Raw genomic sequence first — 12113 nt, 5'->3', positions numbered from 1 at the left:
TAAAAAAAATTGGACTTAAAGGTGCTGAGTAAAAAAAATTTTACCGGCTAGAGAATACCTTGCCAATACCAGTGTGACTTTCTTAGTTCTTCTCAATACACAGGAAATTATCATTTAGCCATTCAATAACAACATTGACCCAAGCTCAGCAGATCGGCCGAATATCATTTTGAGTATTTTTGGAATATCGGAAATCAAAGACCATAAGGACTTTGTAATACTCTACTGCACGGATTCACCACCGTTTCAAATGTTGTGCTTTTATGCCATTTGGAGCACTCCTTTTAATAGAGAGACTTGAGACTGTTCCCCAGGGGTGAACCAAATTCTCTACTGCAAGCTATATAATGCTGCCCCACTCAACCCTTGCAGTGAAAATTTTTTATTTTTTTTCCTTCTTTCTTGGTAGGTAGTGCCTTACACCCGTATTGACGTTTGGTGGGAAAAGACACTGTTTTTAATTGCCAGGACCCGCTTTTGCTGCCACTTACTGTAGGTGGCGCTTCCTCAGATAAGGGTCTCAACTTGCCTCGTGGCTAGTACACCCACCCCACCCTTTTAAACATAACCTCACACATAAGAAACTGCATAAGAACCAGATCCCAGACTCAAGAAAACCTTGACTTGTAACACTACTGGAACTGAATTGATATGATTATTTTTCCGTGTTACCTCTCTGTGTACTTGGTTACTATGAAAACCTGTTTCAGTCACAAAATGACTTATAAATCCGCTTTATAAGCATAGTAACAAGCATTTTTATATTCTGTTGGGTATACATTTATTATAAAACGTAGCTCCTATAAACTCCTTTTGATTCAGGTGTCTTGTTTCTCCATGTTGCTCTTTTATATCCTGGTAAATTTTTAGCTAGCTTCCAAATCTGTGTTGTCATGGTTTTGCTCCAGGGAGAAATATTTGTGCCAAGATCTTGATGGAGATCTATTATACACTGGCACTCTCTGCACTGTGGAATAGATCAGTAGACCCCTGGCCCTGCCCTTTAGCTTGAAGGGTCGCAGGTTATAGTGCATGCACAGATGCAAGATAGGAACGCCCTGCGTCAGCACACATTGCTGCTGGCCATGTCCCCTGGAAGCCTGGAGGGGACAACAATCGCAATGCCTGGTGGTTCACTAGCCATTCCAATTATCTTAGGGCTTGTACACCGAAAAACTGTTGTACAGTTCCTCTTTGTCACGCCCCTTTCCCTCTGTGGGGACAGAGGGAAGGGAACTGCAGGGCTTGATGTATCACACTGAGCTGTCTGCTGTGAGATAGGCGGGGACATGGCTAAGGGACAGGAGCAGCGGAACTTGCTGCAATTTGTAACACAGGATCCTGCATGAGACTTTGTCTGTAGCGGTGAGCTGAATACTTCCATGGTTTAGAAATTTAGTTTTTCTTGCCTTTTCTGTTTTACCCCAACCACATGCGTCTTCTACAGGCTCACAGCAGTGGTCTGGACATTGCTGGTGGCCAGCGACAGTGATGTGGGTGAATGGGCATAAGATGTTTATTGTTTTCAAGCACCCCAGGTGAAAATTGGTTCAAAAAGTTGCAAAACCTTTTTTTCTTTTTATATCTATAGTCTAGTTTGTGGTTTTATATCTTCCCCCTATAATACCTGCAAGCCCACAGAAAAATGTACACAAAAAGTGGTCTACAACTGCTGTTTGATCAATGGAGGTCTAATGGAGAAATGCTTAGAAAGTTCTCCACCTAAAGTTATTTTTAGAAATGATGAATACTAGCCTTGTCTCTTATGAAGAATGACTTTATAGTCTATGCTGATTCCGTGCAAATTCAAGCTAATATGAACACTTCTGAGTCATGTCTGGTTTCTAAGCATTCGATGCTTACTAATTAAGGTTTTATCAGGTAGTGTGTCCCAACACACCACAACTTTTTCTTGTCTTTAGTCTATTTTTCCCACATTATGGTTAAAACAATAAGTAGTACAACTATTAAAAGGGGTATTAAATGATTGTTGCTTCCATGGCTTATTCTTAGGGCAGGTCCTTGATATCATAGTGGCAGGGTTAGCCACTGTCCTATGGTTCTTAAAATCTGAGCTCCAAACACTGTATAGTACCGAATGCTGTGTTACATTCACTTGAATAGGTCTGAGGATCCCTACAGTGTGCAGAACTGTCATATGGAGCCCAACATCCCAGAATTATAACAATTGGTGGAGGTGACCGTTGTACCAATCTGTTATCAGTCAACTATACTTGTCATCCGCTTCTGCAGGGAGGGGGGGAGGGGGGGCGTGGACTCTATCTTAGATTTCCCTTCTCAGGTTTTTTTTCCAGTATAAGCCTACTGCCTAGCACTTGGTTCTGACTGTTTCTGTTATAGAATCACTGTTAATAGACTGCTGAATGGTTTTTGTGTTTGACTGGGGGGTTTTCTCCCATCTGTTATTCTGGGATACATTCTTATACAATGGCAGATTCTCTTTGTTAATGGGTGATGACAGGGCCATGATGGAGGACAATGGTCTGTCTTTGATCTGATGTCATCTCAGTAACCTGATGCATGTATACAGTGGCTTTGGCTGCTTGAGATGCTGAGATGCCTGTGTGTAATGTAGAGGGTGCATTATTCATCAAAGAAACATGTCAGCCGGACCCGGGGACCCATTATGCTATAGGGGAATTTATCTGCTACCCACTGGTCCAGTCTAAGGTCTCTTGCACATGAACATGCTTGGTCCAGGGAAATGGGCCCATATGGTTGCATCCCATGGACTGAGCACAGTAAAGTGGGTAGAAGTCCTTTAAATCATAGAGAAATTTTGAAAATGTTATATTTTACTTTACTTATTTTCATTTGTTTTCCTCCTTAGAATTGTCTGGCATTCATTTTTGTTGAACACTGCTTTTCTCATGGCTACTTTTAGCACTACAGCTTTTGCATGTTTTATAAATCTGTGTTCTAGTTCTGTCTCCGTAACCTATTTAGAGTTGATAAATGGTTTTCATGCCTATTTTTTTTAAAGGTAACATGTCCAGTTTTATGAGGTACGTCCTTACTACGGATGTATTACTAGATCAATGGAGCAGAAGCCGTGATTACTTAAAACTCTGGTTTGATTGATATGTGATCAAATTTTTTTTATTTTTTATTTTATTGCACTTGGCAATCTCCTTCAGCTCCATAGAATTGCTGGAGCAGAACGGACATGCGTGCTGTCGGCTCCTCTCTGGGAGCGACGAGGGCTCCCATTCTCATGATCTGTGGGGGTCATCTCACTGAGACCCCCACCAATCAACAAGTTAGGTCCTATCTTGTTTCCCGGGAAAACCCACTTAAAGCATTTTCCTGAAAATCTGTGTTTCATTGGGAAGCAATACCTGTGCTTAGCTACATCTAGATAACCTGACCAAGCTACGGTCACTTACACACTAGCAAGAGTGATATGTCCAGCATACATCACACTTGTAGCAGTGCTGGCTGCATAGTTTGAGCTGAATGATGAGCAACCGGACCTGAACTCCGCAGGTTCAGTTACACCGAATTAGGGCCGAACGTTCCAACCAGCACACAACGTGAGGGACCTTACAGGCAACCATCTTTGTAATAATGAAACATAAGAACTCGGAGACTGCTATAGGCAGACTGATCTCTCTTCCTTTATTGAGGATTTGGTTTGGCAAGCATAAAATTAAACTTTTTGGTGAAGTGTTATTATTCTTTTATATCACAGTAATTTTGAATGCCATATGCCAACCACTGCCTTTGCAATCAGCTTTGTTTCAGCTTTTTGCCTTGAGGTCTGTTTCAGACAAGCGTATTACAGGTGATATTTTGCATCTGTGTTAAAGGTGTCCAAGGACCCACCATGGATTTTCCTACTTGAACTCACTGCCTCATTGCAATGTATGATGCTTTGAGTACAGGTCATTGAGCCCATGGGAAGGCAAAAGACTTGTTTTTATTATGGGTGCAACAAAAATCCATTCATAATTGACTGCAAAGAAAGGGGGAGGTAACTTATCAGAGATCAAGACGTACCAGTCCCACCACTGGTTCACATGTGGCCTCGTGCACACAAACTTGACAAGTTGCTGAGCAAGAGTTTTGCCACATGGGAGGTTGTCACAAACATAGGGCCATGGAAACCACAGGTGTCGTGTGATCCCATAGAAATGAAGCTTCAATTAAATCAACAGATAACACATGGACAAAAATAATTTACGTAACTTATTTAATTTTTACTTATCTGAATCTTGCCTTGAAGGCTAAGACCCCAGTCTAGCAGTCTACTGGCTGATGAGTGGGTAGTTGAACACCAGCTTACCAGTTGGTTACTCCATATCCATAGGACAAGATTTACATTTGGGACAATGATTCTAGCTGTATATTTGCTCGGAGTAGACTTGCCAACAACCTCTGTTCTTACAAATGGTGTGTTCAGAATCTGAGAATCTGGTCTCGCATATCTGCATGTCAAAAATTTATATTAGGAAAGATGGGGCACAGAAGCTTGTCAGTATTCAACAATGCCTAATTATAAAACTTGGCCCTAGAATATTTTGTTCTCCTGCCTGGAGCCAGTTGTCATCAATCCCGCTAGTTTCTCATTGTTCTTGCATACACCTCATTTTCTTCCTAGAAAAGCTTGATTGCTGTCCTTAAAATTTGTGTACATTTGCAATAGAAGGCAAACTCTTTGTTCAGGAATTGCTTCATAATTATGTAACTGTGTCTTGTAAAACCCTTCAGTATGAAATGTTCCAGGGATGATGTCACTGGGTGGTGCGTCGTCTGGGTCATTTAATTTTTATTTTTTTCTTACTAATGGGTGTGTAACTGGCTTAGATATTTCCAAGCATCAGTTTGTTACTCCTCAATTTTCACAGCATTTTTCTTTCTTCCTGTAAGCATATTTAGATCAAAATGTTCTTAAAAATCACCTGGTGGGAGAGTACTTCTTATAAAATAGCCTAATAATTACTTTTATGTGGTGTGTTGGTTATAAATAGGTCTCTCTTCTTCTCAGTAATAACATTCACAACACTCATTTGTAGTTGATTTTTGCAGTTTTGAGTAGGTGATGAGAACATTCAAAGTACCACAACTACCGAAACTGTAACCACTGATTGTAGCAGCACATTCTATCAACACCTCAATTTGACAGAACATTTTTCTAAAAATACAAGTTGTCTAAGTTTCTATCCACTAGATCTAAGGCATGATTCTGGGGCAGACACAAAAGAGCAGTAAAAGGAATAAACATTTTGATTTTCACTATGAAAAGAGGTATTAATGTTAATGGTGTTTTCCTGTTTGTTTAATGTACTTACTATAGGCCCCTCTGCAGTTTATCCTATGTCTGCATCGCATATAGGAGGTGTGGATGTCGCCTTAATAAGATTACAGAGCCATTCAGACAGAATATCTGCTGACGCGTAAAAAGTAGAAGATCCATTTGGAATAACTTAGTATTTAGAGGCGTGGAGTCAGCAGTGATACTATGAGTCAGTCACATACACGGTCATACCAATGAAAGAAAATTGCTGTGAAGCTGAGTCACAAAAATCCATGTTTAAAATTAATTTTCCCACCAGATACTTGTAAGGCATGTAGATAGTTTACCATCAATGTCTGATTAGTGGGGGGTCGAACTGCTGGCACCACGTGTGTTTATTAAAACTACAACCATTTTTTGTAGAATTTAAAGGATCATAGGCTTTTAACCCCTTATTTTGGCCTTTAGGACACGGCCCCATTTTTCAGATCTGCCCTGTGTCACTATAAGTGGTTTTAGCTTTGGAATGCTTTGACATATCCAGGGGATTTTTAGATTGTTCTCTCATGACACATAGTACTTCAAACACGCGCAGACAGTTTACAGAAGGGTTCTGACTGCGGGAGACAACGGCAGCCCCGACTCCTGATGACAGGTTACCTTTAACGCTAATTTCTACCCCCTCAAAGCTCTGAATAATAATTTTTAAGACCTCACACCTTTTCTTTTGACTGGAATGGAATAATCCATTTCATTGCATAGGAATAAATGTATAAATGCAAGTCATAGTTTGCATTGGGTCAGTTTGGAGAGTTCTCCATATTTTGTACATCTTCCAAGTCAGTGTAGAAGTTTTTGGTTTCACAAATCTCTGTTTACGTATCCCTGTGTTACTTGGTGTAGTCTGTATTTGAGTCATACAATAGTAACTAAAAACACATTTCGTTCTTCACCATATTGCTTAAAATATCATCATGTAAGGGTCTGACCTCTGGAAATCTCACCAATCAAAGCTATTCCCCATACAAGGATTTGTAATGTCTTGAGATTAAACGCCAATAAATCCAAATTGAGAGTTTTTCTCCATCCTATAATTACTGTGATTCTCCCCAGATTTCGGTAACATTCACAGACCTGAACCTACGGCTCCAGCTTTAAAGGGAAGTAGATCTGATGGTAGATTCCTCCTACTTGCCTCTGTAATCTGTAATTTAATAATCCTGGACGCTAACCTAACTTGTTAAAAACTTTATTTTAATAATATGTAAATTAGCTGCGGAAGCTACTGGGGCGTGTACTTGCAAGGCTGGGGATCTAAGGCTACTCCACACCCATTAGCCTCTTCAGTTAATTTACATATTACTACTTTACTTTACATATTACTTAAATAAAGTTTTTAAAAAATTATGTTCGGTTCCAGGAATATTATATTACAGATTGGGGCAGAGGCATTGAGGAGGAAATACCATCTGTTATACTTCTGATGGTAGATTCCTCATGGTAGCTTTCCTTTAAGTGGTTTGAGGGCAAATCCTATAAATGACATTCATAGAATAGGTGTTCAATATCGCCATTGAAGGTACCCCCCCCCCCCCACTCCCCCCCTTGCGTTTGTTTGTGTTCCAATTTTATAGTTGGGACAAGTCATCTATACTGTATATATTTGGACTGGGAAAACTGGCATTACATATACACAACTTTCATTCAATTTTCGCACACCTCCTAAGAAGGTCCTACATTATTAGACCTTCTGTACATGATGTGTAAATTCTTTGCCGATTTTCCTTCTGGAAAATCTAAAGTGTAATACAGCAGTTTCACTAAATATGCTCATACTATACACTCTACAGTAAGAAAAGTAGTGGAAACGGAATTTCGAAAGCCAATTTCAGATAGTTTTCTTGCTTGTGGAATGACATAGAAATTTGTTAGATGGTTTAAGGCAGTGGTGGCCAACCTATTAATTGCCCTCTCTGTGGGCACAAAAGACTTCACCAAATAAGTCTCTAGGTATCTTCATGCATTCCTAGACAGCCCAAGACTTGTGAAGCTCTGCGCTATTTTGTGTGGTCATATCTGGGTTCTTAATGCCGCTCCAGCTCCAGGCCCAACAATTCTTCCTCTTCAAGGGACCCTGAATTTGTCCTCTGTCTTTCTACTGCATTGGTGTCCTTGGGATACGAATATGATCGATAGCTACGACAGAGCAATAAGTTTGCCGTGTAGGCACTTTGTGATAAATAATTGGGTTTTAGTTGTAGTTTTGTCATCACCGGTTTAAGCCTTTACTCATACACACTGCAAGAGCAATGTAAAAATTATTATGGTAAAATGTTTTCATTCAAGCAATTGAAGATTTGAAGGTTAATCCTATTCTTATGACAACCCAAAAGTTTTATAATCTAATCGTCAGAGACCAAAAAAAAATTCTGTCTGGGGTTACAATTATAAAATATACAGTTCGACTTGCATACAAATTCAACTTAAGAACAAGCCTAAAGAACCTATCTTGTACGTAACCCGGGGACCGCCTTTATCGCTATTGGGAAGAACTGAGGTAAGTATATTAGTCTGGACCTTCCAAAATTATTCCAATTTCTCATGTGGCTCCATTGGAAAATCAAATGCCCACAATTGGTCTATGGTATCTGACCAGCAAAAGGCTCCGATTCCACAGACCGAGCCAGATTTTATGGTGTAAAAAATGGGGATGTATGGAAGCATTTTATTGGATTTTAGTTTTTTAACTTCAACAAATCCTCAACTGCTTACTACTGCCACAACACCAATAATGTCATGGTGAACTATGAACATTGTAAGCCATATGTATGAGACTGTTTGAGGGGGAAAAAAAGGTTTTAATTGCCCATAACTAGCAGTCACCTGGTAAATTTACATTTTTCCAAAAGTACAATTTGTACATTTTGTGCAGGGAACAATATGACATGTTACAGCACAACGCCATGAGGAAAGTTTATCTTGTTTTCAGTCCAATACATGGTGCTCCCACGATTACTGGTAGTTGTATTTTTATGCTTTTTTTCCAATCAAGCAAATAATGTATGTATTCTTATAGCATATGTTGGTAGTTTTTGAAGATCTAAGACATTGGTAAAGGGTTAGTCACGCACACTGTTATATGTTGTGGAATAGATTAGCAGTGTACTGGAGGACCTTATTTGCACATTTTCAATTTTTCCACAATCCTCTTTTGGCATCCATAGCCAGCAGATAAAGGATGACTTGTTTCAGTAGGACCTATGCAGGACGTAGCCAGCTGGAGATGTGATAGCTGGGCAGATGAACTGAAAGATGCTCACTGCCTGGCACCGGGCCTGAGTAGAAGGAGCTGTGAACATGTTAACTGCTTTGTTTTTTAGTAACTGCTAAGCACACAGTGGCCACAATTGTGTCCGTGTAGTAATCTGCTGGCATCATCTGTGTATGTAGAAGGCATATGTTCTCTGCGGAGACCTGTGGTTGTAGTGTTCAGTATACTCCAGTGTTGTACACATAGAAGTGGCCATCAATATCTGATCGATGAGGGTTTAATGACTGGCCCTTGCAAAATCAGCTGTTTGATCCATAATAAACTGAGACTTAAAGTCCAGGACCTGCTCTGAGTAGTAGGCAAAGCAACAGTTTTGGACCACTACATCACAGAACCAACTGCTTCCAGCTCTAAACCCTGTGTTTATGATTTACCAATATATCTGATAACTGATTTACCATCAATTAGAATTTCCATACAACTCCTTTAAATATTGTAGAGAATCTTGGTCAATTCATAAATGCTGTATAAAACCATTATGTGTGAAATACTTTCTGGATATTTAATGGTGACAATAATGTTAAAATGTGAATTATCCATGGTTTCCTTCCTTCTAAAATAAACTTTTAAAGGGGAAGGGGAGACCTTCTCTGTTCATGGTAACAACCAGTGGAAAATCACCACTGAGGGGCTCTGTTAACACCTTTAGAGCCCCTTAGGCTCACTAGCATAATTTTAAAACAATAGTTTGAAAAGGTTCATGTAGGATTTACTGGACCAAACCTAGAGTAACAGAACTGAACATCTACATCCAGTTGAGTGATTCTTGGTTCGGTCTGGTAATTCTGCACATGCATGGAGCAAGTTTGTCAGAATAAACCGCCTTTTTAAGCAATGTATTTTGTGCAGATCCCATCCACATACTGAGCTAATCAACCCACTGTGTGGGTTATCATTCTAATTTGGAAATTAAACCTTTGCAATTCAAAAGATAAACTGAAGGCTGAAGCAGAAACTAGCGATTTTCTTTTGTTTGTCTTCTGCCACAATCGGAATCCTTTAATAATGTCCACAGTGAGTCCACAATGGGTGTCCCCAGCCGTAGTTTGTAATAATATATATTGAATGAAATGATTGACATGTCCTGCTCTCCTTTTAACTTTTGCAGTTGAATCTTTAACATTTTATTTATTTTTTCTTAATTTTTTTTTATGTCTTCCAATGCAGAATTCTAGCGTGTTCCGTTTAAAATGGTGGTTTATTTATTTTAAATTGATCACCTATCCATTGAATAGGTGATCAATTTTATAACGACTGGGGTATAACACCCATCCCCCCTGACGATCTTCTTTTGGATGGGGTTGTTGTGTTGCCGTTGCAGGCTAGTAACATCAAATTCAACATAGACGACATAGGAGTCCCATCTATTTAAGCATATTTCTTTCTTTCTTGTTTGTGTATTAGACATCTAGACCCAGAATAAAATAATGAAAATTGATATTTTGTTTCCTTTTATTCTTTGGTATTCATTTATGAATCTGAAGTTCTGTTGAAGTTATCACTGCAGAAATCTAATGGGACAGTTTAGAGTTAAAGGGTGTTATCCATGGAAAGGATTACTGCAGCCCTTACAGACTCAGAAGGTTATAACGCACTGAATCATTCAACAAAACATTGCCAGCATTTTACAGTGAAGTAATAATTCTCTTTGATTTGCATACTGATTTTACTACAGCATTGCATTTGTTCTACTTAAAGCAGATGTACGCAAAAACTGATGACCTATCCACAGAAATGATGCTCATGTGGAAGGATCCTAGTAACTTTGTAAATAACCAATTGTGATGGGTAGATAACTGCTCACCAGTTTTTTTTGGGGTCTTCCAAGTATGCAAGGATTATTTTTCCATTTTGTTGTATAGGTTTTATAAGATCTTTAGCAGAATCCTGTTGTCAGTGAATGTGGACATTTTTCTATTTACAGACAAATGTTTATCGCCTACAGATTTATCAATACAGGCAGTCCCTGGGTTACGTACAAGATGGGGTCCGTAGGTTTGTTCTTAAGTTGAACTTGTATGTAAGTTGAAACGGTATATTTTATAATTGTAGCTCCAGACAATTTTTTTTACACAGGACTGGTGTTTTGTGAATAATACGCTCTGTGGGAAGGAACCCTAATATTAAAACAATGGTGTGTCTGGCTACTCCTACTGGTGGTACTAAAATGCACATGTCTAGGTATATTCACAAATTTCCATGCTTCCATGCCTTGTTACACGCTTGCACTTCTATTACCACTAATGGAATACAGTTTGAGCTCTCCATATGGAATTCCACTGCCTGAGTGCGTCTGCTCTCCAGATGAGTTTTGTTGGCAATGTTTCTCTAGAATGTTATTCAGAAATATATCATATTGTCATAATGTATTCTAATAGCATGTACTATCCTGATGCTATAGATAAGATCCTTAGATTGTAGATAAAGGCACGCGTTTATGAAAGCGTTTTCGACAGGTTTCTGTCTGACTTTGCACTAAAAAGAATGTGCAAACTGCTTGCACATTTCTATATGAAGTATGTCCGCCAGTTTTGTGTCGCGGCTGTACTGTGTCCGACAAGACGGACTGAATGTGCACCTAAAGGGGCATGTTACGGATTAGTCTGATTTTGTGTCACATTTATGACTTGCGCCACAATTCTGCTGCGTGAAAAAAAGTGCACCAAAAAAATATGATGCAGACTTCCAGAGCAGTGCAGGGGGCGCCAGATTAACGAAGACCATATTACGAGCTGCCAGAGAGCCGGTGACGTCACCGAGCCTGCTCAACTTCCCGTGCAAAGCCAGGCGCAATTAAAAAATGTGAAGTTGCGCAGGCGCGAGTGTCCCCGAGAGCTTGGAGACGTCTCCGGCAACTCGTAATAAGACACGCGCACTGTCAGGCGTATAGGGGTGCGCCGAAGGGGGGGTTTGAATGTAACGCTTAAAACTGTTTTACACGGACTACAGCGCTTTATGAAAATAGTGAAGCTATGCTCCGGCATCAGCTCACCGGAGCTGTTGCAAGGTATTTTTGGCTTATAAATGTCATTGTAAAGTGGTAGGTTTCCTTTAAATGTGGGCCAATGTGTGGTAAACCCAAAATAATGTCAGCCAATACTAGCAAAGAAGGATCTACTCTAAGGTGAGTGCTATGATATTAGAAGGCAGAAATACACTACTATGAATGGCCTGGAAGATCTTTTATCAGCCATGATTTATTTTCTTCCTTGCTGTGAAAGGGCAATAATTGAGGCTTCTCTTTGGATCATTTTTACAACTGCTTGTCAACACAATACAATTAATGCATTGTTAAATATCGTTACTCTGATTAATTGTGCTTGTCACATGTTCTGCGCGTAGTGAACCGCCGCCGGTGAGCTCTAGACATTCTCTAATTGGAGATGTATATTGGTTTGTATGTGGAGGGGTCTTTTATATGACATATTGCGATGTTGGATGTAGAGTCACTATGGTCCTCTATAATCAGGGGATGGCACAGTCCCCTGACTATAATGTTTCCAGCTCTAGCCCTGCTTGCTGCAC

General features: G+C 39.7%; 1 protein-coding gene across 3 annotated transcripts in view; it reads left to right on the top strand.

Annotated features, from left to right (window-relative positions):
- The window catches only part of MAPRE2 (microtubule associated protein RP/EB family member 2), a 110770-nt gene that overhangs the window by 24977 nt on the left and 73680 nt on the right, over positions 1 to 12113 (top strand). The gene's annotated exons all lie outside the window — the stretch shown is intronic.

Source organism: Engystomops pustulosus, chromosome 5, assembly GCF_040894005.1.
Source record: "Engystomops pustulosus chromosome 5, aEngPut4.maternal, whole genome shotgun sequence".
NCBI lineage: Eukaryota > Metazoa > Chordata > Amphibia > Anura > Leptodactylidae > Engystomops > Engystomops pustulosus.
This window is presented reverse-complemented; position numbering and strand designations above follow the sequence as displayed.